This window comes from Aedes albopictus, chromosome 3 (assembly GCF_035046485.1).
Source record: "Aedes albopictus strain Foshan chromosome 3, AalbF5, whole genome shotgun sequence".
Taxonomy (NCBI): Eukaryota; Metazoa; Arthropoda; class Insecta; order Diptera; family Culicidae; genus Aedes; species Aedes albopictus.
The window spans coordinates 214795755-214821875 of record NC_085138.1 but is presented as its reverse complement, the minus strand read 5'-3'; the positions used below and the strand labels follow the sequence as shown (position 1 = coordinate 214821875).

General features: G+C 41.0%; 1 protein-coding gene across 19 annotated transcripts in view; it reads right to left on the bottom strand.

Moving 5' to 3' along the window:
- LOC109405099 (unconventional myosin-XVIIIa) overlaps positions 1–26121 on the bottom strand; it is a 1227991-nt gene that overhangs the window by 365869 nt on the left and 836001 nt on the right. The gene's annotated exons all lie outside the window — the stretch shown is intronic.

Genomic DNA, 26121 nt, shown 5'->3' with positions numbered 1-26121 from the left:
ATGTAGGGCAATGCATGTCAATATATGCACTTTATAAATGCAATACGTACAGCTTCAACAGCATGGTTGCATGGGTGGCCTTTGTGAAAGGAAGCGATGCAGAAGGAGATGGACTCGTTGGCGAGCAATGAGTGATAGACCTTAGTAAAATTGCCCGAAGGTCGAAATGCTTTTACGTGAAAGTGGATTTTTAAGTTGAAGCATTCCGTAGACAATAAAGCACCACGGTACAAGGCCAGATTAAGCACCAGATGCTTCATCCAGACTACACCGATACGTATTCCCCCGTGGCACGGATGGACACGCACGTACGGTGCTGGCACTGGCATTGATTGCAACGAGATTGAAGCGTCCACCAAATGGACGTGAAATGCGCTTTGCTTAACGGTGAGTTATCAGAAGAAATATGTATGTTTCAGCCTGAGTGTTTTAAACAGCAAAACGGACTCATATACCGTTTGAAGACGTCTCTCTATAACCTTAATCAGGCGGCAAGATCATGGAATGAAAGGTTCCACAATTCCGTCATTCTTCTGGGATTCGTGAGGAGCCGCAATGATCTGTGCTTGTATCGCCTTCGTTCAGGAGATACTGAAGTCATCTACGTGGATGATGTACTCATCATCAGCGGCTCTGAGAAGTTTGTCGGGACAATCAAGAAATGTCTCACTACCGAGTTTAAAATGACGGACGCCAATAAGATGAGGAACTTCTTGGGAATGTGGATTGATCGGGATGCTGAGAAGAAAACCAAGGGCGTAGCCAGAGGGGGGCAGGGGGGGCCGTCCCCCCCCCCTGACCGAGCAACTATATTCTAACTTAACCGAAAAACTTAGATGCTCAGAGCTGTTTTTGACCAGCAATAAACAAAATTCTTCTGCATCCTCGTATTTTTTTTTAAATGTATGCAGGAATTCCTTCGGAAATTCTTGGAGGAATATCTTCGAAAATTCCTGAGGGTATTCCTTAGGAAATACCTGGAGGAATTCCTTTGGGAATTCCTGAAGGAATTCCATCCAAAATTCCTGGAGGAATCCCTTCGCAAATTCTTGGAAGAATTCCATCGGAAATTCCTGAAGGAATTCCTTCGGAAATTCTTGAAGAAATTCCTTCGGAAATTCCTGAAGGATTCCTTCGGAAATTCCTTGGGCAGTTCCTTGGGAAAATCTTGGATGAATACCTTCGGAGATTCTTTCAGAAATCCATAGAGAAATTCGTGAGGAAATCCTTAGGTGAATTCCTTACGAAATTCCTGGACAAAATAGTTCCAAACTTCCTGGAGGAATGCCTTTGGAAATTCCTGGAGGAATTCCTTCGGGAATTGCTGGAGGAATTCTTTCAGAAATTTCGGGAGGAATTCCTTCGGAAATTGCTGGACGAACTCCTTTGGAATTCCAGGAGGAATTCTTTTAGGGGTTCTTGGAGAAATTGTTTCGGCAATTCCGGGAGGAATTCCTTCGGAAATTGCTGGACGAATTTCATTGGAAATTCCTGGAGGAATTCCTTCGGAAATTCCTGCAATAATTTTTTCGGCAATTACTGGAGGAATTCCTTCGGAAATTGCTGGACGAATTCTTTTGGAAATTTCTGGAGGAATTCCTTCTGTTTTGGTGGCGGACTGTATACACTTGGACCGACTACTTTTCGAACGCGAGAGAAATAATCTACACCGATTAAGGGCGGACGGGACGGTCGGGGAAATATCCGCCATTGCTCTGTTGCTACTAAGATAGTAATCTCAGATTCCACTTCATATTTTGCAACAAAAACCTATCACTGTGTATGTTCACTTGCAGTGCATATGCTGATTGTTTTTCAGCATCTTCAGTGCGATAGAACTCGAGATTACCATCTTCAAAATCGCGAGGCAAATTGTTAGAAATAGAGGCAAGATAGGAAAAATAACACGGCGTCCCGTTTCACCTTAACTTTGAAATAAACGTTTTATTAACTCAAATTACAATGGTTGTATTTTTCTTCCCGACCGCGTGTGTTCAAATCGCGAACACAATGGAACTGAGTCATGAAACAAAAAAAGCAAAAACAAAAACGGAAAAATTACCCACAGTAAAAAAGATGTGCGCGTAAGCGCGGGGGGTCCACTGATACCCGAACATCCTCCCCGCCCTGAGGCCGCTGGGCTCAAGCAGATGGTAGAATGCATAGCTTGTGGATTGGTCGTTGGTATAGAGCTTGTCCTCGTCGCAAAGTCACTGTCCGTACTATGCCTGTCGGATCGGCATGTACCTGCACCACCCTGGCCAGATCCCATTGGGCAGGCGGAGCATTGTCATTTTTTACCAATACTAGCTAATCCACTTGAACGTTTGGCTTGGTAGTTCGCCACTTGGCCCGTGGCTGGAGACTCAAAAGATACTCGTCCTTCCAACGATTCCATATGATGGCTGTCTTCTGCTGTACTTGCTGCCACTGTTCCAACCGGTTGGCTGGTACTTTCTTCAAGTCTGGTTCTGGAATGGGGTTTACTGGCTGCCCGATCAAAAAATGACCCGGCGTCAGAGCTTCACAACTGTCCGGATCGGTCGACAAAGCACAGATGGGCCTGGAATTTAGGCACGCTTCAGTTTGGCAGAGAATTGTCGACAAGTCCTCAAATGTCAACGCTTCGGTTCCGAGTTCTGCCACTAGATGCCACTTCGCACTTTTTACGGCGGCTTCCCATATACCGCCCATATGGGGCGCGGACGGCGGGATAAACGTCCACTTGATCCCGATGTTCGACAGAAACCGACTTGCTTCTTTATCGTGGGCACGCACTTGCTCAAGAAGTTCTTGCAGTGTGCGGTCAGCGCCAATGAAATTGGTCCCATTGTCTGACCAAATCTCAGTTGGGTATCCACGCCGAGATATAAAACGCTTTAACGTGCCGAGAAATGTGTTGGTAGTCATGTCGCCTGCTGCTTCAAGATGTACGGCACGCGTGGATAGGCACACGTACACCGCTATGTAGCCCTTTGTCACCTTGACTCCTCGGATGCACGTCGCCTTGATCTTCAATGGACCGGCGTAATCCACGCCGACAAAGCAGAATGGTCGCGTCGCTAGCACCCTTGCTGGCGGGAGGCTACCCATGAGCTGGCTTGCCAATCGTCCCTTCAACCGAACACATCTAGTACAGTCCTGAACAATCTTGTGAACGACCTTTTGACATCCGATAATCCAATACTGCTGGTTGATACTCGCCGTCAGAAGTGCAGGCCCTGCGTGAAGGTTACGCAGGTGTAACTCACGCACCAATAACGTTGTCGCTCGATGATTCCATGGTAAGATGATCGGATGTTTGAATTCGTCCGGTAGTGCTGAGTTCTGGAGCCTTCCTCCTACACGAATTATCCCCTGGTTGTCCAAAAACGGGTAAAGCGAAGAGAGAACACACTTGGATCGCAATAGTTCACCCTTCCGAAGTTGTTGCAATTCTTCCTTGAACGCTTCATGTTGAACAGCACGAACTACTTGTCCTCTGGCCTGCTCCAATTCAGCAGGTGAGAGTTCACCTGATCGTCGTTCTTCGTTGATTGTGCAGGTAATGTTATGCACAAACCGATTCACCCAAGCTAGGCTTCGAATAATGAGCGTGAAGTTGGAGCGCCTTTTCAAAAGCAGTTGTTCCACCTCGAAGTTGTAGTGTATTGGCAGTAATGCTGCATGCAGTGTCCTTTGTGGGCGCTGCTCCAAGAGCTCTTCGTCATCGTTGAGTTTCACCAGCGCAGTATCCCAAGTACACGGATTGTCCTTTAACCAACGCGGACCTTGGAACCACAAGTCATGCTCGACTAGCTCTGACGGTGATAGACCGCGGCTTGCACAATCGGCGGGGTTTTCTTCGCTTCGCACGTGATTCCAATGCTGTCGAGGTAAGTGTTCCAAGATTTCTGCCGTTCTGTTTGCAACGTAGGTTCGCCATTTCCGAGGATGTGCAGATAACCACTGGAGCACAATGGTGGAGTCTGTCCACGCCCACTGCTCGATCTCCAGATGAGACCATGCTTCGGAAACCTTTCTCATCAGCTCGGAAAGTAGCAGTGCTCCGTTCAGCTCTAAACGAGGAAGAGATACCTGCTTTATTGGAGCCACTCTTGATTTGGCTGCCACTAGAACGACACTGACGTTGCCTAGATTATCAACCACACGAGAATACACAACAGCAGCGTATGCTTGCTCCGAAGCGTCCGAAAAACCATGAATTTGAAGCTTTCCACCGACGTGACCGGTGAACCGTGGAATCCGTATTTCTTTCAGACGATACAAGCTGTCCTTGATGGTCATCCACTCTGCCATGATCGCAGGTGGCAGCAGATCGTCCCATCCAACGTCGAAAAGCCAAAGGTGCTGATAGAGGATTTTGATTTTCACCATAGCCGGAGTGAGCCACCCAAAAGGATCAAATAATCTCGAAGAATCGGAAATCATTTGCCGCTTCGTATTCACGTTGTCAATTGGAAGAGAGATCTTGAACCCATACTCGTCGTCCGCAGGATATCACAAAATTCCCAGTGCCTTCACCGACTCTTCCTGCTCCGAAAGTTTGAGTGGCACCGGCGTAGAACCTGACAGGAGCGCTTCACTGTTGGCTATCCACTTTCTGAGCTCAAACCCCGCAGAGCCAAGGATCTCGATAATATGCTCTTTGAGTAGTTTCGCTTTTTCTTCGTTGTCTGCACCGGACAAACAATCATCCACGTAGAAGTCGGTCGTAATTCGCTTGGCCGCCTCAGGGTAGACGACCTCGTACGGTTTTGCTGCCTCTCGCATCGCTTGAATCGCCTGGTATGGAGCAGTTTTTGTCCCGTACGTTACCGTGCAAAGTCGGTAGTGCTTCAACTGACCCGCGTCGTCGATCCACAAAATTCGCAGGTAGTCCCGGTCGTCTTGATGTACCCACACTTGGCGGTACATTTTCGCCACGTCGCCGCAGAACGCCACTCGGTGTGACCGAAAACGGAGAGACACGGTCCGAAGATCATCGTTGTTGTTTGGTCCATCCAAAAGTCGATCATTCAAAGACATTCCTGTCGACGTTGAACTGGAAGCGTCGAAAACAACGCGTAGTTTGGTCGTCGAGCTTCCCTGCTTTATCACTGCATGATGTGGGAGATAATAGCACTCCGCTGGGTTCCTATTCACCTCTGCAGCTGGAACCTCTTCCATGTGACGTAGTTCCAGGTACTCTGCCATGAAAGCTTCATAATCTCGCTTGAACTCCGGCTGGAATTGGAACCGCTTCTGCATCGCTTTGAGCCGCTTGTGTGCGGCTGTCAAGGACTCCCCTAGTGATGGCTTCGAATTGTCGAATGGCAGACGAACAATGAAGCGCCCGTTCTCGTCGCGTGTTAGGGTCGAGTTGAAGTGCTCGATAACCTTGACCTCAGAAGGAGTCAACTGTTGCTTGCTGTTCAGCTCCTCCTGCTCCCAGAAAAGCCGTAGGGTACGATTCAAGTCCACCTCCGTGTGCAGGCTGACGATCGCATGGCTGCTGCAAATGGACTCCGCTGCATCGTACCTCCCCGCCACGATCCAACCAAAGACCGTACGTTGGGCCACCGTAAGGCCGCATTCGTCCTTGACTTGGCCACCCTCGAGCAGCGCAAGAAAGACGTCCGATCCAAGTATGATGTCGATGGAAGCCGGCCGGTTGAACGTTGGATCAGCCAGCTCACCGAGATTCTCCAGCAACTTCATATTGCTCAGCTTGAACTTTTGCGTAGGAATAGTAGAGGTCAACTTACCGAGAACGTAGGCGTTGGTTGAAATGACGACAATCTCGTTGAACCTGGGTGCCAGTTGTAGTGTAACTACACCGCGAGTGGTTCCTACCTGCTGGCTACCTAGCCCGCTGACGACCAGCTTACTGTTGCGTCTCGGTAGTTCCAATTTCTTCACACATTCTTCCGATACAAGGGTAGCTTGCGATCCGGAGTCGATCAATGCCCTCATTTGTAGAAAGCGTCCATCCGTCTTCCGCACGTTGACGACCGCCGTAGGAAGCAATGAAATCGTTTGGCACTCTTGCACTGGCAACTGTGCCGCCAGAACATTGATATTCTTCTCAACACTTTCCGGAGCCATTTCCGGAGCAGCACTTTCACTTGTGTTTTCTTCGATACGTTTGTCCTTCTTAACACCGGGACAGAGCAACGTATGGTGGCGTTGGTTGCATTCCGGTGTACGGCACACAGATTTCGAGGAGCAGAATTTACCACTATGCGATGGCCTCATACAGTTAAAGCACAATTTGGCCTTTTGTGCCAAAACCCGCCTGTCTTCAACACTCATCTGCTTAAAGTCCTCGCACAAATACGTATTATGCTCTTTTGAGCATTTCGCGCACTTTTGGTTCGACGCTACTCCGTGTAACGCCCTCACTTTCTTCTCACTTATCACTGATTTCACTTCCTTCTTATTCGCCTCCTTCTTCGTAAAAGCTGAGCAGGTCTCCAGCGCCTCACATCGTTGCCGCAGGAACGACAGCAGATCCTCGAACGACGGATTGTCATTCTCAATCACCTTCTGCGACCAGCTTGCCTGAGTCTCCCGATCCAGCTTTTCGAGCATCAAGTGAATAAGCCAAGGATCTCGTCCACGAAACTCTCGGCCTAGCGCGTCCAACTGCTGCACGACCTCATCGGATGTCATAACCAACTTACTCAGCGCTTGAGGGTTGGAACTCGCCACCGTTGGTTGCTCCATGAATTCACGCACCAGAGAAAAGACCGTGAACCGCTTCTTGTCGTAGTGTGTACACAAGGCGTCCCACGCTCTGGCATAATTCGCACTGCTAATCGTGAATTTGTTTACCAAACGCTTGGCATCTCCATCCAAATACGAAAATAAATATTGAATTTTCAGCGATGCCGAAATATCATTCCGGCTGTGAATTGTTGACTGGTACAGATCCTTGAACGTTTGCCACTCTTTGCGATTGCCGCTGAATGTTGGCACGTTGATAGCTGGGAGACGAACATTGTGTTGGGGTGCAGCATTCGGCATCTGACCATCTTCCGGAAAAACATTCGCGTTGGGCATCGTTCTTGACGGCAGCTGCTGCTGCAACAACATCTGTCGTTGTGTCTCGATAAGCAGCTGCAGAGCCTCCTTCCAATCTTTCGATTCGGCGATGGTTTGCTGGCTCGCGGAAGATCCGACATCATCCAGAGCTGCTTCGAACAATGTTTTCGCACGGTAGTACATGCCGAAAAACTCTTCGCGAACATGGAACACGGACGCAATCGCAGCAGGATCTTGTTGATTCTCCTCTATTTCTCCTTGCACCGCCCGAAATTTGTCAGCAAGCACTTTGAGCTGGCCCAACCGCTCTCTAACCTCACTTTGGGAGTTGGACTCGGTGAGGTTTTTCGCGGCTGAAAGCTCCCCCTTCACTTGCGCTAGCAGCACATTTCGACGGCCGAACAGCTTCTCCATTATCCGGAACCGGAGGACCAAATGTTTTGGTGGCGGACTGTATACACTTGGACCGACTACTTTTCGAACGCGAGAGAAATAATCTACACCGATTAACTTTGAAATAAACGTTTTATTAACTCAAATTACAATGGTTGTATTTTTCTTCCCGACCGCGTGTGTTCAAATCGCGAACGCAATGGAACTGAGTCATGAAACAAAAAAAGCAAAAACAAAAACGGAAAAAATACCCACAGTAAAAAAGATGTGCGCGTAAGCGCGGGGGTCCACTGATACCCGAACACCTTCGGAAATTGCTGGACGAATTCCTTTGGAGATTCCTGGAGGAATTCCTTCGGAAATTCCAGAAGGAATTTCTTTAGGAATTTCTGGAGGAATTCTTTCGGAAATTCCGGGAAGAATTGCTTCGGAAATTCCTGAAGCAATTCTTTCAAAAAATCCTGGAGGAATTCCTTTAAAAATTCCAGAAGGAATTCCTTCCAAAATTCTTTGAAGAATCCCTTCGCAAATTCCTGGAAGAATTCCTTCGGAAATTCCTGAAGGAATTCCTTCGGAAATTTCTGGAGGAATTCTTTCAGAAATCTATAGAGAAATTCCTGAGAAAATCCTTGGATGAATTTCTTAGGACATTACTGAAAAAAAAATCATTCTAAACTTCTTAGAAGAATGCTTTTTATTATTCCTGGAGGAGTTCCTTTGGAAATTCCAGAAGGAATTGCTTCGGAAATTGCGTGAATAATTTCTTCGGAAATTACCGGAAGAATTCCTTCAGAAATTCCTGGAGGTATTCCTTCGGAAATTCCTGGAGAAATTTTTTCGAAAGGTCTTTTTGGATTTTATTTTTAGAAATTCCAAGAGGAATTCCCTCGAAAATTTATGGAGGAATTCCTTAACAAATTCCGTTAGGAATTCCTTCAAAAATTCCTGGAAGATTCATGGAGCAATTCCTTTGGAAATTCCTGCAGGAATTCTTTCGGAAATTCTTAGGGGAATTTCTTCGAAGATTTCTGGAGAAATCCCTCCAGAATCTCTTGGATGCATTCCTTCTGAAATTTGTGGAGCAATTATTTCGGAAATTCCTGGAGGAATTCCATTGGAAATTCCTGGAGGAATTCCTTTGGAAATCCCTTCGGAAATTCCTGGAGAAACTCTTTTGGAAATTCCTGAAGGATTTTTTTGAAATTCCAGGAAGAATTCCTTCAGGAATTCCAGAAGAAATTTTGTCGAAAATTGCTGGAGAAATTCATTTGGAAATTTCCAAAGGAATTTCTCCATGAATTTCCGATGTAATTCCACCAGGAATTTTGCAAAGGAATTCCTTCAGGATTTTCCGTATGAATTCCTCCATGTATTTCCGAGAGAATTCCTCCAGGAATTTCCGTGGCAATTCCTCCAGGAATTTCCGAGGGAAATCCTCCAGGTACTTCCGGAGAAATTCCTCCACAAATTTCTGGAGGAATTACACTAGGAATTTCCGGAGGAATTCCTCCAAGAATTTCCGAAGAAATTCTTCTAGGAATTTTCAAAGGAATTCCTCTTGGAATATTTAAAGGATGTCCTCCTGGAATTTCCGAAGGAATTCCTCCATGAATGTCCGAAGGAATTCCTCCATGAATTTTCGAATGAATCCCTCCAGGAATTTTGCGAAGGAATTTCTAAAGAATTTACTGAAGGAATTCCTACATGAATTTCCAAAGGAAATCTTCCATAAATTTTCCGACGGAATCCCTCCACGAATTTCCGAAGAAATTTTTCGAGGAATTTTCGGAGGAATTCCTCCATTAAATACCGAAGGAATTCCTCCAGGAATTTTGTGAAGGAAATCCTTAAGCATTTCCGAAGGAGTTCCTCCATGAATTTCAGAAGGAATTGCTCCAGAAATTTTTCGAAAGAATTCATTTCTGAAGAAATTCTTCCACGAATTTTCAAAGGAATTCCTCCAGGAATTTCCTGAGAAATTCCTCCATGAATTTCCGGATGAATTTCTTCAGAAATTTCCGGAGGAAATCCTCCAGGAATTTCCGATGGAGATCCTCCAGGAATTTTCAAAGAAATTCCTTCTGCAATTTCCGAAGGAATTCCTCCTGGAATTTCCGAAAGAATTCTTTCATAAATTTCCGAAGGAATTCCTTCTGGAATTTCCGAAGGAAATCTTCCAGCAATTTCCGTAGGAATTCCTCCATGAATTTCCGAGGGATTTCCTGCAGTAATTTCCGGTGGAATTCCTCCAGCGATTTTCAAAGGAATTTCACCTGGAATTTTCAAAGGATTTCCTGCCGTAATTTCCGAAGGAATTCTTTCATGAATGTTCGAAGGAATTCCACCAGGAATTTTCGAAAGAATTTCTCCAGGAATTTCTTCACGAATTTTCGAAGGAGTTCCTCCATAAATTTCAGAAGGAGTTCCTCCAGGACTTTTGCGAAGGAATCGCTCAAGGATTTTCTGAAGGAATTCCTCCATGAATTTCCGAAGGAATTCCTCCAGAAATTTCAGAAGGAATTTCTCCAGGTATTTCCGAAGGAATTATTCCAGGAATTTCCGAAGAAATTCCTCCAGGAATTCCCGAAGGAAACCTTCCACGAATTCTCGAAGGAATTCCTCCAAGAATTTCCGAGGGGATTCCTCCAGAATTTTCCCGAAGAATTCCTCCATGAGTTTCCGGAGGAGTTTGTCCAGGAATTTCCTTAGGAATTGCTCCAGGAATTTTCAAAGGAATTTCTCCTGGAAATTTCAAAGGATTATCTCCTGAATTTCCGAAGGGTTTCCTCTACGAATTTCCAAAGAAATCCCTCCAGGAATTTCCAAAGAAATTTCTTATGGATTTGCCTTGAAATACCTCCAAAAATTTCCGAATGAATTCCTCCAAAAATTTTTGACGGTTGTCCTCATAAAATTTCCTTAGGGTTTTCTCACATAATCCCCAAACGTGTTTTTGAAGGAATGTTTGAAGAAGTTTCTCAAGTTTTCGTAGGAGTTCCGCAATACAATTTTGAAGGAATTTCTTGAGGAATTTCCGAAGAAACTTCTCAAGGATCTTTCGCTGGAATTCCTTGAGGAATTTCGTAAAGATTTATAAATAAAAACAGAAAAAAATCCTCAACGAACTTATCAAACAATTTCTCACGAAATTTCCGAAGGTATTCCATAAGACATTTCAGACATATGTCATAAAAAATTTCAACGAACTCCTTTAACAATCACCGAATTTTCCTTATCAAGGCATTTTTAAAGGAATTCTTCAAAGAATTTCCGAATGAGTTCCTCTAGGAAATAAAAAATCACAAAAAGCATTTCTTAGGGAATTTCCGAAATATTTTTTCAAGGAAGTTTTGAAAGATTTTTAAAGAAATTCCTTATGGAATTTCAGAAGGGATATCTCATGAGACTTTTGTTGGAATTTTTTCAATATTTTCGAAACAATTGCTTCAGGAATTTGGGAAGGAATTCTCACAGAAATTTCCGGATGAATTCCTCCAAGAATTTTTAAAGGTATTCCTTAAGGAATTTTCGGAAGAATTCTTTACGAAAACTCCGAAGGAGTTCCTCAAGGAATATTCTAAACCTATTTCAAAGAAATTCCTCAAGGAATTCCCGAAGAATCTTCTAAAGGAAATCGTAGAAGAGCTCTCGAAGGAATATCTTATGGAATTTCTCAAGGAGCTTTAGAAATGAAGGAATTCCTCAAGAAATTTCTGAAGAGTTTGTCAAGGAATTTCCGGTGGAATTCCTCAAGGATTTTCGAAATAAATTCTTGAAATTATTTTTTAATTGATTCCTTTAAAAATTTCCGAATGCATTCCTCTAGCAACTTCCAAAGATATTCCTCCACGAATTTCCGAAGGAATTCCTTTAGAAATTTTCAAAGATTTTTTTTCCGGTAATTCCGAAGGAATTCATAAAGGATATTTCGAAGAAATTTCTCCAAAAAATTCTTAGGGTATTCCTCAAGGAACGGAATCTTAGTTTGATTTAATTTTTTGAAAGAATTCCCGGAGAAATTCTTAAAGTGTTTTCTGGAGCTTCTCAAACGGATTTCTGGTGGAATTAAGAATGATATTTGTAAAGAATTACTGGGGAAATTCTCAAAAGAATGCATGGAGAAATTCGTAATAAAACTTCTGGAGGAATTATTGAAGAAATTTCTGAAGGTATTCCCAACGAAATTACTGCAAGTTTTCCGAAGGTAATTTCTGCTGGAATATATACATTAAAATAACCTGGAAAAATATTAAAGAAATTTCTGGAGAACCTGCTGGATAAATTCAAATTCATGATGGCATTTGTTAAGAAATTCCTGAAGCAATATCTTGAGGAATTCCTCAGGATTATAATCATATACGATTCTTCCATTGAACCATTCCTGTTAATCACCCATATTTCATACTTCACTTTTATTTTTTTTAAATGATGAAGTATTTGAACTCCTTGTTACTGCAAAGTGGTTTTCAGTGTAAGGGTGCTCGCCCTCCCCTGGCCGAAAAGCTGGCTACGCCCTTGAAGAAAACCCTGAGGATTAGTCAACGGCGGTATTTGGAAAACCTTTGGATCGTTTCCAGATGCGAGACTGTCGACCGGCTTAAGCTGACAAAAGGTGACGAGTCGAAGAGAACGAGCAAGCCCTACCGCGAAGTAGTCGGAGACATTTATAGCATCGAGACGCAAGCAATTTTCAAAATAGCCGATATCTAGCTACCCGGGGGATCATCGGAACAGAATTACCTGAGGCCAATATGCCCAAAAAAATACTTCTAATGACCATTTCCTATCTGGCATCAGAAAATGATGAAGTTTGATACCCATATTGCTAAACTCGGACGAAAAATAATATTTGACCACACTTGGACCGGTTCCCTGAGGGCTCTGGAGAAAAATCCAAGTATGGAAAGCCTAATTTGCTTCTGAAAGTATCATTCTGGGCTAAACTGTGAAAATTCGTTGAAAAATAACTGGAATTTGAGCATTTAGATTAAGAAATTTAGCCCCAAAGGGAACTCCGGATAGGCGGACAATCCAAAAACGACCAACAGGATTCCTAAAACTAGGCATCAATACGATTCAAATGGTTCTAAGATGAAAGAAATCGGTTGAAATTTGACGAAAAGGCAGCCATTTGAATATTTTGTTTTCTGTTGAGCGGATACGGTTGCAAACATGCAGTAAAAGCATTCTTTTAGAATATTTTTTCACGAATTATTGCGTAGAAACGGCTGTCTCAGTCTTAATTTACGACGATTTATTTTATTCTACTCGACGTTTCGGCCATGGGTTTTGGCCTTTTTCAAGGGAAAAATTGTCTATCGTCCTTGTCCTTGTTACAATTTGCATTTGCGTTTGTCAATTTATCCGGGTCATTGCTTTTTTGTACAATTTTAGGGTAATTTAAATGATAATTTTGGTCAGAGTTTTGCTTACACATATAACGACTGTTTTAAAATTTTAAAACAGTCACAAGGACAAGGACGATAGACAATTTTTCCCTTGAAAAAGGCCAAAAGATTAAGACTTGTAACGTTTTCTCCCGGTGGTAAAATAAATAAAATAAAAATTTAGGCTAAAACAAATGAAAACAGAATCCTCGTTTCAAAAATTCTAGCTTTAGCGCCATTCCTGAAAAGGAATGCTGAAATTTCATTTAAGGGTTGCCCAGCTCGCAGTCGGGAAGTCGTAGGTCCGACGCAATCGCAATAGAGGAATTCTAAAAAAAAACAACATAAAAGAATCAAAAACAAAAAGAAATCTTTATCGCAATTAGTGTTCTCACAATCGTTACATATAATTTTCTAGGCTTATGCATTTTGATTAACATTTGCACAAATTTATTAATTGGAAAAACCTAGCCCTAACTCGCGCATTTTTCTTCGTGCATTTTTCACAGTGCACTCTTCTTGCTTGCGTATCTGCATCGGTGGCATACAAAAAAACCGATCGCCCGTAAGCGGTCGGTCTGCGGATCCGTGATAGCCACAAAGTTCCCTTCGGTGGACCAACATTGCTCTGGACCGGCGATAGGGAAAACATTCTGATAACTCTCATCTGATTTCTCATGCAATGAGAATTGCAGAGATCAGGCATTCACAGGCACCAGTTGGTCGTTGTTGATCGGATGGACGCCTACCAGCGTATGCACAGCAGCTCTCGATCGGCTAGGTCATTCGGCGAAGCTGCTCACGTTCCACAATCGGCAGGCTGGATTCGGTCGTCACTGGCCCGAAGGGTGCACAAATACTCCACCTAATGCGCGTTGGTAGCCTCTATTTATACTATAGCGCGGAGGCTCCCTACTGATTCTACTGCGTAAAAATCTGTGATTGGTGAGAAAACTTAATTTATGATATCATCGACAGCCAATCTGATGGTGGTATCAAGAATCTTATACCAATCAGAGGACGATGTTTCTTTTTATTATTTTTATTATTTTAACAGAAAAATCATTACAGACTGAGATAGCCGTTTCTACGCAATAACATCCAGTTCCAGTCGAAAAATCCGAAATCAATTTTTTCACGAAAAATTGATCAAACATGATTTTTTATACATTTGTCATGAAGTGGCCTACTGTGCCTTTTGTTTACATTTTACAGTCCAGGTGCCTTCGGAAGAAATGTCAAAAACAGCAGTATGAACATCTTTTCAGAAGAAAATTTTCTTCTAGGACACTTCTATGAAAAGATAGAACTGATCTAGATCAGTTTCAACTTATCTAGATCAAGTATTAGATAACCAGATTATAGTAAAAACTGTTACAAGACAATTTCTCTGAAGATACGAAACCTCTAGGATAGTTATCCAGAGCACTAGCGTTCTGCCCAGTGTGGGATGCAAACAGTTTTCAAAATGGCCGACATCTTGTTCCGCGTGGGATCACCGGATTGGTCCTCCCGGTGGCCAATGTGCGCAAAACATCTTCTAGTGACCGTTTTCTAACTGGTATTAGAAAATGTTGGAGTTTGATACCTATATTGCTAAACTTGAACGAATAATAATATTTGACCGCTCTTGGGCCGGTTCCCTGAGGGTCCCTGGAGTAGATTCCAAGCAGGGATCCAGCCTGGAACTGATTACATCGCCTAATTTGATTCTGGAAATATCACTGCGGTCTAGATTATGAAAATTTGTTAAAATGAAACTGGATTTTCAGCAGTTACTCTAAGAAATTGAGTGGCGAAAGGAAGTTGGGGTCATTTTTACCGGATGTGACCCAGTGACTCACCGGAATAACTCCGGATAGTCGGACAATTTAAAAATGACCAATAGGTTTCCTAAAACTAGGCATCGAAACAATGCAATGGTCAAAAAATGAAAGAAATCGGTTGAAAATTGACGAAATGGCAGCCATTTGAATTTTTTTCTTTCTGTTGAAAGATCGGGTTGAAAGATCGGGTTAAAAAATCTTTCATCGGAGAAAATGACAATAAATTCGATTTTAGTATTTTACCATTTTTCTCTAATATGGTGTATCACGCAAATCTGATGAACCTAAACTACGCTACAGAAAGCCCCCTTTCTAATAATAAATTTGAAATGATTCAGAGAGAAACGAATGCAAAAGTCTTTACAACGAGTTTAAATTTGTTTGGTGTTCGTTTCATGTGTCCAGCCCACTGCAGTCTGCCGAAAGTCATAAATCATAAAACTCTTCATTCCTTACATATATCTGGTACATAAGTATTCGTAATCGAGGTAAACAAATACCTCCCATTAGTGCGACTCATACATTTGAGGAAGCATCATGCACCTGTGACTTATACCATTTGCAGAACATATTCTTCATGTGCTAATTTGCCTAAAATGGCGGGTATAAGTTGCACATACTTTGCATGTCAAACCACATCCACATGGTTATTTGCCAAAAAGTATGAGTCGACTATACTGAGCGTGTGTGACTAATTTGCAAAAGTTCTGCCTCTGATTTGCTGAGGACTTTTGTCCATACAGAATCTAAAAATTTTCAAAGACTGTAGATTTTGTTCAGTGAACAGTCTCTTTGTTACTTATAAAATGATACCTTTAGCAAAGATTTTTAAGTACAAGATAACCCACTCTTGGATTTTTCATAGTATCGATCGGCGAACGGATTCGTTCGAAGACAGCGCTACTTACGGCAGAAAATCGAATCATTTAAACAAATATAATCGAGGTAGCTATGGTTTTTTTTGCTGCATCGTAGACGTCATTTTATTTTCAGCAATTCTAGAGAATCATAGTTGAACGTAGCAAAGGTTTCAAAGTTCAATGTTCATGGAAAAGAGCATAAAACTTTATTTGCTTTTGTGTACAAATCTGATATCGGTCAATGCACGGAGTGCTACTGTTGATATAGCATATTCTCGATTTACCAGCCTTATCTAATAAGTATGGCCGTTGCAGGTCACAGTTGGGATGCGGGTCTTTGCTCTGTCCTACAGTTACACCAAAGCTCGGTCTCTCTTGTAAGCGAACTGGAGATTATAGCATTTAAATGTGGTCCCACTCATGACTTGATGTTCTTATAATATCTTATAAAAAAATGTCACAATCTTCTGTGGAACATGGGCTGGAATTACTTTTTTCGTTACGGTAATGTCCCTACCAAAAACCGTGGAATATTCTGGGCTTGAGTAAGCGATGTCTAGGTTCTTATCGTTATTCGTAAAATTTAATATGTTACTTACAAGTTGGGACTTCGGGTAAAGCTTTCAAAAAAATACAAAAGCAAACTTAACTAGTCGAGAGTTTAGTAAAGAATGAATTTATCATTCCTATTTAATTTCAACCTAACTTCAATCAAATAAAAATAAATCATGAGCTTTCATCGTCGTCGTCTGCTATCGGTTAAATGTGTTCGCCAACTCTGCGTCAGAGTGGGTCATATTCTTAATTTATTATATTTGCCTTTAGGCAGTATTGCGAAACTCATGCTCACGAGTAAAAAATACTCACTCACCTTACTCTTTTGTGAGTAATGCTCACGCTGTGAGTTACTCACGTATGAGTATACTCATTTGTGAGTATGACCTCGTTACTCACTTGCGAGTATTACTCACTTGTGAGTAATACTCACACGAGAGTATGACGTCATTACTCACGCGTGAGTTACTCATTTTACTCACGGTGAGTTTCGTGAGTAAGTTATTTTTGTTGATTAGAAGTAAAGACTTTACTACAAAACTTAGTTTTCGTTTGTTCTATACTGCAATAGTGATTATTTATATACTAGGCAAAGTTTTCGAGGAAAGGTGGGTCTGTTCGAGAGCTTTGGCACCATAGGCTAAAAATTCTTATTGTTTACCTACGCATGCAAATGAATAACATCAATAAGGAAATCTCTATGTTTCGCTTCACTTTGTTATTGTATAACTTTTTTCGCATACGTCGGTCCCTTTGCGGTCTTCAACAAAGTAGGGTCGTTCAATTACAGCGTCTCTTAGCTTCAAACGTTTAAAACTTTTCTCTTCTGCATACATTTGGTCGCGATGAGGGGACAGAGCGAAAATGGTAAACACAGTGTAAATACTACTTAACAAAGTTTCATGAAGTGTCGTCGGTGTTTAACAATTTTTTTGTGTTCAACTGCCACCCCGTTCATCGGATGTCAAAAATACATGGTAAACAAAAGAAATCATCTTGTACCGACTTTTCAAACCCTCTTCGAATGAGTGTAATCAGTTTTGTACCTTTTAATTCCGCCCTATGTTGCTTATCCTTTGACAGATACGCGTGTGGATAACTGACACTGAGGAAGATTACAAGTGGTAGTCGAAATACGCGTATTTGTCAAAGGATATGAAACATAGGGCAGAATTAAAAGGTACCGTCAAGGCGCCATTCACCGTGGGGGCTCCATTCACCGTGTGCCTTCGAATTTTTTTTCATTATTTCCATATTATGATTGAATGATATGACAATTTCCCTTCAATTTCACCAATACAACATTGTATTGGTGAAATTGATGGGAAATTGCCATATCATTCAATCATCATCGTATTATTTGAAAAATAAATGTAAATAAATGTAAATCATATGGAAATACCGTCTACCCCCGTTGGTTTGACCTCATCTAATCTAAACACTTTTTAATTTGACCCCCTCTAATCTGCACATCGTTCAAACTAAAAATAGTTCAAACATCATTCTGCTCATGGAACGGGGTGAAACGGAACGCAGAACCAAAACAAAACAGCAAAAACGGTTGCCATCAGTGTGTTTTTCGATACCCACAGGGTTACTAGAAGTTCAAATTAAAAAATTAACCCCGTTGGTTTGCATGAGGTGTCGTTCAAACCAACGGGGGTAGACGGTAATGAAAAAATATTCGAAGGCACACGGTGAATGGAGCCCCCACGGTGAATGACGCCTTGACGGTACAAAACTGATTACTCATTCAAAAAAAAAATGCATCTGTCTTATGGATACCCTTATTGAAGACAGATCAATGACAGTTTTGAGGATATAAGGGTTATATCCCATTAAGAATGCTTTATCTTCACATAACCTTAAATCCATTCAGATTTTCGATTCATATTGAATCATGGTCATATTAACTCTACATATTTGAATCAAAACTATAATTTTCCATAAAATGCATGATTTGTATTCAAGTGGACATAATGTAAAGTGTATGTATTTCAAAATATTGACAACTGGGCAATGGGCATCCTGTGCACCACAACCAACTCTTTGCCTGCAAGCTCTCTCCAGCCACTGTCACCATTTCCGGTCATTCCGACATCGAGAAATAGGAATCTTCGCGAGGCGTTTGAGCTTCCCAGTTTGTAAGCAGTGTTGGGAACACTCACTTTCAAAGAGGTATACTTACTCGCCACTACAGATAGTCCTCCTCTTCTTGGCGTGACGTCCTCACTGGGACAAAGCCTGCTTCTCAGCTTAGTGTTCAATGAGCACTTCCACAGTTTTTAACTGAGAACTTCCTCTGCCAATGACCATTTTGCATGTGTATATCGTGCGGCAGGCACGGAGATACTCTATGCCCAAGGAAGTCAAGGAAATTTCCTTTACGAAAAGATCCTGGACCGACCGGGAATCGAACTCGTCACCCTCAGCATGGTCATGATGAATACCCGTGCGTTTACCGCCTCGGTTATAAGGGCCCCAACTACACTACAGATAGTATAAACATAAATATGCATATATCACTAAGTGCAGTGAATAGAGTTTTTCAAGAGTGCGACGGTTGAATATGATGTCATGTTCGTTTGAATACATATTTTGACTGCTTGTTTCATCTCCGTGGATTTATGTTTACTCTACTATCTATATTGCCACTATCTGAGTTCAGAAGCATGCTACCAAAAAACGGTATATGAAGGACTTTTACATTGTAGTTTTATCTTTAACTTCGCCGAATAAAGTAAAGGTCACATACACATACCAAAGTCTTTAAAAAGCTGGGAGCGCCCATCAAGGGCGTAGCCAGCTTTTCGGCCAGAGGGGGGCGAGCACCCTTAAACTGAAAACCACTTTGCAGTAACAAGGAGTTCAAATACTTCATGATTAAAAAAAAATAAAAGTGAAGTATGAAATATGGGTGATTAACAGGAATGGTTCAATGGAAGAATCATATGTATATGATTATAATCCTCAATTCCTCAAGATATTGCTCCAGGAATTTCTTAACAAATGCCATCATGAATTTGAATTTATCCAGCAGTTTCTCCAGAACTTTTTCCATGTTATTTTAATGTAGATATTCCAGAAGAAATCACTTTCGGAAAACTTGCAGTAATTCCGTTGGGAATACTTTCAGAAATTTCTTCAATAATTCCTCCAGAAGTTTTATTACGAATTTCACCATGCGTTCCTTTGAGAATTTTCCCAGTAATTCTTTACAAATATTATTCTTAATTCCACCAGAAATCCGTTTGAGAAGCTCCAGAAAATACTTTAAGAAATTCTCCGGGAATTCTTTCAAAAATTCCAATCAAACTAAGATTGCTTTCCTTGAGGAATACCCTAAGAAATTTTTAGAGAAATTTCTTCGAAAAATCCTTTAATGAATTCCTTCGGAATTACGGGAAAAAATTCTTTGAAAATTTCTAAAGGAATTCCTTCGGAAATTCCTGGAGGAATATCTTTGAAAGTTGCTAGAGGAATGCATTCGGAAATTTTTAAAGGAATCAATTAAAAATAATTTCAGGAATTTATTTCGAAAATCCATGAGGAATTCCACCTGAAAGTCCTTGACAAATTCTTCATAAATTTCATGAGAAATTCCTTCATTTCTAAAGCTCCTTGAGAAATTCCATAAGACATTCCTTCGAGAGTTCTTCTACGATTCCCTTTAGAAGATTCTTCGGGAATTCCTTGAGGAATTTCTTTGAAATAGATTTAGAATATTCCTTGAGGAACTCCTTCGGAGTGTTCGTGAGGAATTCTTCCGAAAATTCCTTGAGGAATGCCTTCAAAAATTCTTAAAGGAATTCATCCGGAAATTTCTGTGAGAATTCCTTCCCAAATTCCTGAAGCAATTCTTTCGAAAATATTGAAAAACAAAATCACTAAAAGTCTCTTGAGATATCCCTTCTGAAATTCCTTAAGGAATTTCTTTAAAAATCTTTCAAAACTTCCTTGAAAAAATATTTCGAAAATTCCTGAAGAAATGCTTTTTGTGATTTTTTATTTCCTAGAGGAACTCATTCGGAAATTCTTTAAAGAGTTCCTTTAAAAATGCCTTGATAAGGAAAATTCAGAAATTGTTAAAGGAGTTCGTTTGGAATTTTTTTTTTGACATATGTCTGAAATGTCTTATGGAATACCTTCGGAAATTTTGTGAGAAATTGTTTGATAAGTTCGTTGAGGATTTTTTTTTTCGTTTTTTTTTATAAATCTTTATAAAATTCCTCAAGGAATTCCAGCGAAAGATCCTTGAGAAATTTCTTCGGAAATTCCTCAAGAAATCCCTTCAAAAATGTACTGCGAAACTTCTATGAAAACTTGAGAAACTTCTTCAAATAATCCTTCAGAAACACGTTTAAAGATTATGTGAGAAAATCCTAAGGAAATTTTTTGAGGACAACCGTCAACAATTTTTGGAGGAATTCATTCGGAAATTTTTGGAGGTATTTCAAAGCAAATCCATAAGAAATTTCTTTTGAAATTCCGGGAGGGATTTCTTTGGAAATTCGTAGAGGAACTCCTTCGGAAATTCAGGAGAAAATCCTTTGAAAATTCCAGGAGAAATTCCTTTGAAAATTCCTTGAGGAATTCCTGCGGAAATTCCTGGACAAGCTCCTCCGGAAACTCATGGAGGAATTCTTCGGGAAAATCCCAGAGGAATTCCCTCGGAAATTCTTGGAGGAATTCCTTCGAGAATTCGTGAAGGATTTCCTTCGGGAATTCCTGGAGGAATTTCTTCGGAAAACCCTTGAGCGATTCCTTCGCAAAAGTCCTGGAGGAATTCCTTCTGAAATTTATGGAGGAACTCCTTCGGAAATTCGTGAAGGAATTCTTGGAGAAATTCTTTCGAGAATTCCTGGTGGAGTTCTTTCAGACATTCACGAAAGAATTCCTTCGGAAATTCCGGCAGGAACTACTTTGAAAATTCCAGGTGAAATTCCTTTGAAAATCCCTGGAGGAATTCCACCGGAAATTACTGCAGGAATTCCCTCGGAAATTCCAGGAGGAATTCCTTCGGAAATTGCTGGAAGATTTCCTTCGGAAATTCCTGAAAGAATGCCTTCGAAAATTTATGAAGGAATTCCTTCGGAAATTCCAGGAGGAATTCCTTCGCAAATTTCAGAAGGAATTTCTTTGAAAATTCCTGGAGGATCTCCTTCGGTAATTCTTGGAGGATCTTCTCCGGAAATTTCTGAAGTTATTCATCCGGAAATTCATGGAGGAATTTCTCAGGAAATTCCTGAAGGAATTCCTTTCAAAATTCGTGGAGGAATTTCTTCAGAAATTCGTGAATGAATTCTTTCGGAAAATTTCTGGAGCAATTCCTTCGGAAATTCATGGAGGAACTCCTTCGGAAAATTCTTTAGGATTTCCTTCGCAAAATTCCTGGAGGAATTCCTTCGGAAATTCATTAAGGAATTCCTTCGGTATTTCCTGGAGGAATTCCTCAAGGAATTTCTTCGGAAATTCGTGGAGGGATTCCGTCGGAAAATTTCTGGAGGAATTCCTTTGAAAATTCATGTAAGAATTCCTTCGGAAAATTCTTTAGAAATTCCTTCGCAAAATTCCTGGAGGAATTCCTTCGGAAATTCATGAAGGGATTTCTTCGGACATTCATGAAGGAATTCCTTCGGAAATTTCAGGAGGAAATCCTTTGAAAATTCCAAGAGGAATTCCCTTGAAAATTCCTTTGGAAATTCCTGGAGGAATTCCTCCGGAAATTCCTAGAGTAATTCCTCCAGAAATTTCTGGAGGGATTTCTCCGGAAGTTCCTGGAGGATTTCCCTCCGAAATTCCTGGAGGAATTGCCACGGAAATTCCTGGAGGAATTCTCTCGGAAATACATGGGGGAATTCATTCGGAAAATCCTGAAGGAATTTGTTTCGCAAAATTCCTGGTGGAATTACATCGGAAATTCATGGAGAAATTCCTTTGGAAATTTCCAAAGGAATTTCTCCAGGAATTTCCGACAGAATTTCTCCTGGAATTTCTGAAGGAATTCTTCCTGGAGTTTCCAAAAAAAATCCTTTAGGAATTTCCAAAAGAGTTTCTCCAGGAATTTCCAAAGGAATTCCTCCAGGAATTTCCAATGGAATTCCTCCGGGAATTTTTAAGAAATTTCTCCAAGAATCTCTGAAGCAATCCCTCCAGGAATTTCCGAAATAATTGCTCCACGAATTTCAGAAGGAATGCATCCAAGAGATTCCGGAGGGATTTCTCCAGGAATTACCGAAGAAATTCCGCAAGAATTCCCACAGGAATTTCCATGAATCTTCAAACGAATTCGTCCAGCAATTTCCGAAGGAATTCCTCCCGGAATTTCCGAAAGAATTCCTCCAGGATTTTTTGAAGGAATTCCTAACGGAATTTGTAAAGAAATTCCTCCAAGAATTTTCGAGGGAATTCCTCTTGGAATTTCCAAAAATAAAATCCAAAAACGCTTTCCGAAAAAAATTCTCCAGGAATTTCCGAAGGAATACCTCCAGGAATTTCCAAAGGAATTCTTCCAGTAATTTCCAAAGAAATTATTCCAGCAATTTCCGAAGCAATTCCTTCAATTTCCAAAGGAATTCGTCCAGTAGTTTCCGAAGGAATTCCTCCAGGAATCATAAAAAAGCATTCCTCTAAGGAACTTGGAATGATTTTTTTCCAGGAATGTCCTAAGGAATTCATTCAGGGATTTTCTCAGGAATTTCTCTATAGATTTCTGAAAGAATTCCTCCAGAAATTTCCGGAGGTATTCATGCAAGACTTTTCGAGGGAACTCCCCAAGGAATTTCCAAAGGAATTCCTCCAGAAATTTTCGAAGGAATTCGTTCAGGAATTTCCGAACGAATTCCTTCAGGAATTTACAAAGGAATTCCTTCAGGAATTTCCGAAGGAATTCTTCCAGGAATTTGCGAAGGGATTCCCCCAAGAATTTTGAATTTTTTTAAGGAATTATTCCAGGATTTTTTGAAGGAAATGCTTCAGGAATTTCCGAAACAATTCCTTCCGGAATTTCCGAAAGAATTCATCCAGGAATTCCTGAAGAAATTCATTCTGAAATTTCCGAATGGATTCCTCCAGAAATCTCCAAAGGAATTTGTCCACCAATTTCCTCCAGTAATTTCTGAACGAAGTCCTTCACGAATTTCTCCAGAAATTTCAGAAGGAATTCTTCCAGGATTTTGCGAAGGGATTCCTCCAAGTCTTTTGGAAGGAACTCCTCCAGGAATTTCCAATGGAATTCCTCCAGCAATTTCCGATGGAATTCCTTCAGAAATTTCCGGAATTTCTCCTGAAATTTCCGAATGAATTCCTCCGGGAATCTCCAGAAATTTGAAAAAAAAAATCTAAAAAGAATTTCCGAAAAAAATCCTCCAGGAATTTCTGAAGGAATTCCTCCGGGAATTTCCGAAGGAATTCCTCCAGGAATTTCCAAAAGAATTGGTCCAGCAATTTCCGAAGGAATTCATCAAGTAATTGCCGAAGAAATTATTGCAGGAATTTCCGAAGGAATTCCTCTTGGAATTTCCAATGAAATTCGCCCAGCAATTTCCGAAGGGATTTCTCCCGGAATTTCCGAAAGAATTCCTCCAGGAATTCCTAAAGGAATTCCTCCTGGAATTCCAAAGGAATTCGTCCAGCAATTTCCGAAGGAATTCCTTCCGAAATTGCTGAAAGAATTCCTCCAGGAATTTCCGATGGAAATCCTCCTGGAATTTCCGAAGGAATTCCTCCAGGAATTCCGCTAGGAATTCCTGCAAGAATTTCCGAAAAAAAAATCCAAAAAGTATTTCCGAAAAAAAATCCTCTACGACTTTCCGAAGGAATTCCTCCAGGACTTTCGGAAGGAATTCCTCCAGGAATTTTCAATGACATTCGTCCAGCAATTTCCGAAGGAATTCCTCCAGGAATTTCCAAAAGCATCCCTCCAGGAAGTTTGGAATTATTTTGTCCAGGAATTTCGTAAGGAATTCACCTAAGGATTTCCTCACGAATTTCTCTATGGATTTCTGAAAGAATTCCTCCACTAATCTCCGAAGGTATTCATCCTAGATTTTCCCAAGGAATTTCAGAAAGAATTGCTCCAGGAATTTCCGAAGGAATTCCTTCAGGAATTTCCGATGGCATTCTTTCAGGAATTTGCAAAGGGATTCCTCCAGGAATTTTGGATGGAATTCCTTCCGGAATTTCTAAAGCAATTCCTCCAGGTATTTCCGAAGGAATACCCTCAGGAATTTTCGAAGGTATTCCTCCAAGAATTTCCGAAGGAATTCCTGCATACATTAAAAAAATACGAGGATGCAGGAGAATTTTATTTTTACTAGTCAAAAACAGCTCTGATCATCTAAGTTTTTCAGTTAAGTTAGAATATAGTTGATCGGTCAGGGGGGGGCCACGGCCCCCCCCTGCCCCCCCCTTGGCTACGCCCTTGGCGCCCATTCAAATCAGCCCCACGTCCAGCACCAAATTTTTGGCTTCACGCTAGTTGTATGTGGATGATAGCCGTTTCAGGGGGTGGATCTCTGTCACTCTACAATAGGTTTAAGGACAAACGTCTTGAAATCCCGCTTCAACATTGCGTCGAAACTTCAGACACACAAATCTCAAGCAGCAAGCTTCAAACAACAATGTATTTCATTATTCTGTTCTTGCTCACTTGTAATTAGTTTAAAATTAAAAGCGCACGAAGAGATTTGTGCCCTTGAAATCGTGAGTAGGTGCCAAAGTTGGCCATTGCGGCGTCCATTTTTGGATTCTAACAAGTCTGTCCTTAAGTTAAAACAAAAGCACTCAGGTTGGGCTCAAAGGGGACCTCTTCAGGACCGCCTTTAACGGAGCGTTAAAAACTACCAGTAAGTTATAGTTCACTAAATTAAAAAAAATAACAATAGAATTTTTGACAAGCAACCTTGTCTACTAATTCAATACATTCGCCGCAATAAAATATACCATTTTATTGTTTGATAGAATTCCAAGCCTCTATATAAATTTAAGAATACCGTATAAAAATGAGTAAGCATACTCGTGAGTGAGTATTTGCACGTCAATACTCATGAGTGAGTGTGAGCTGTACAGCGCTTACTCAAACGTGAGTAATACTCACGGTGAGTTTAAGGTGTACTGCTCATACGCATGAGTGAGTTTGACTAGTTGTGTGAGTACTCGCTCATTTCGCAACACTGCCTTTAGGATTAAATGGGCTGTTGAGTCGCAAATACTAAAATAACACATAAGATTGGCGTTGTCATATTATGTTAATGTATTCAAAAATGATTATTCAACATTTGGTTTAAAATACCCAGGTAACCACTAAGCACTGCTCTGAGCATTATAATGGCCATCAAACAGCTTTTCAATGCTAAATAGCTCTATATAAGCATTCCTAATGCTTATAGGATCTATAACGTGTAAGAACTAAAATAAGCCCTGTAAGCCTATATAAAGCCTACCAGCTGTAAAGAAGTTTGTCAGTGCTGTCACAGGGCTTGGAGCACATTACGTTTATATTATCGTCGCACCACCAAATCGAAGTCGTCGCTAGAAGCACATGCGAAGTTGCAGCTGCGAAGTATATTTGAATCTATTTTTTCAATTGCGCATCATTAAGCTAATTAAGAGCAACAATATGCACTAATCCAAATTAAGTTGCGACATTTCTAGGTAGGTTTAAAATCAATTTTCGCACGTTCGGTCACTTTGTGTTTCGACCAAAAGCATAACATCAATAACAATAGATTTCGACCAAAACAGACTCGAGTCGGTCATAATCAATACATTTTAAACATCCATGTCGGACGGGATTATTTTTGTTGTTAAAATGTTTATCGGAATGGTGTTGTTAAATAGATAATGGAATCTGGTTATCTTGATTATTCCATTTTTTTTTTTCAATCTAGACAAGCTCCAGCTCGTTTCCCTCTTTTTCTGAAACGTTTCCCGACCAATTATATAAGCATTGCTTCTCCTGCATCAATTCCTACGTTCATCAGCACCAAGCTTACCACTGAATCATCCTCATCCCATATCATTTTCAACCTTCGAAATGCCCAAACTATTTTTTTTTCATGGTTTAAATACCAT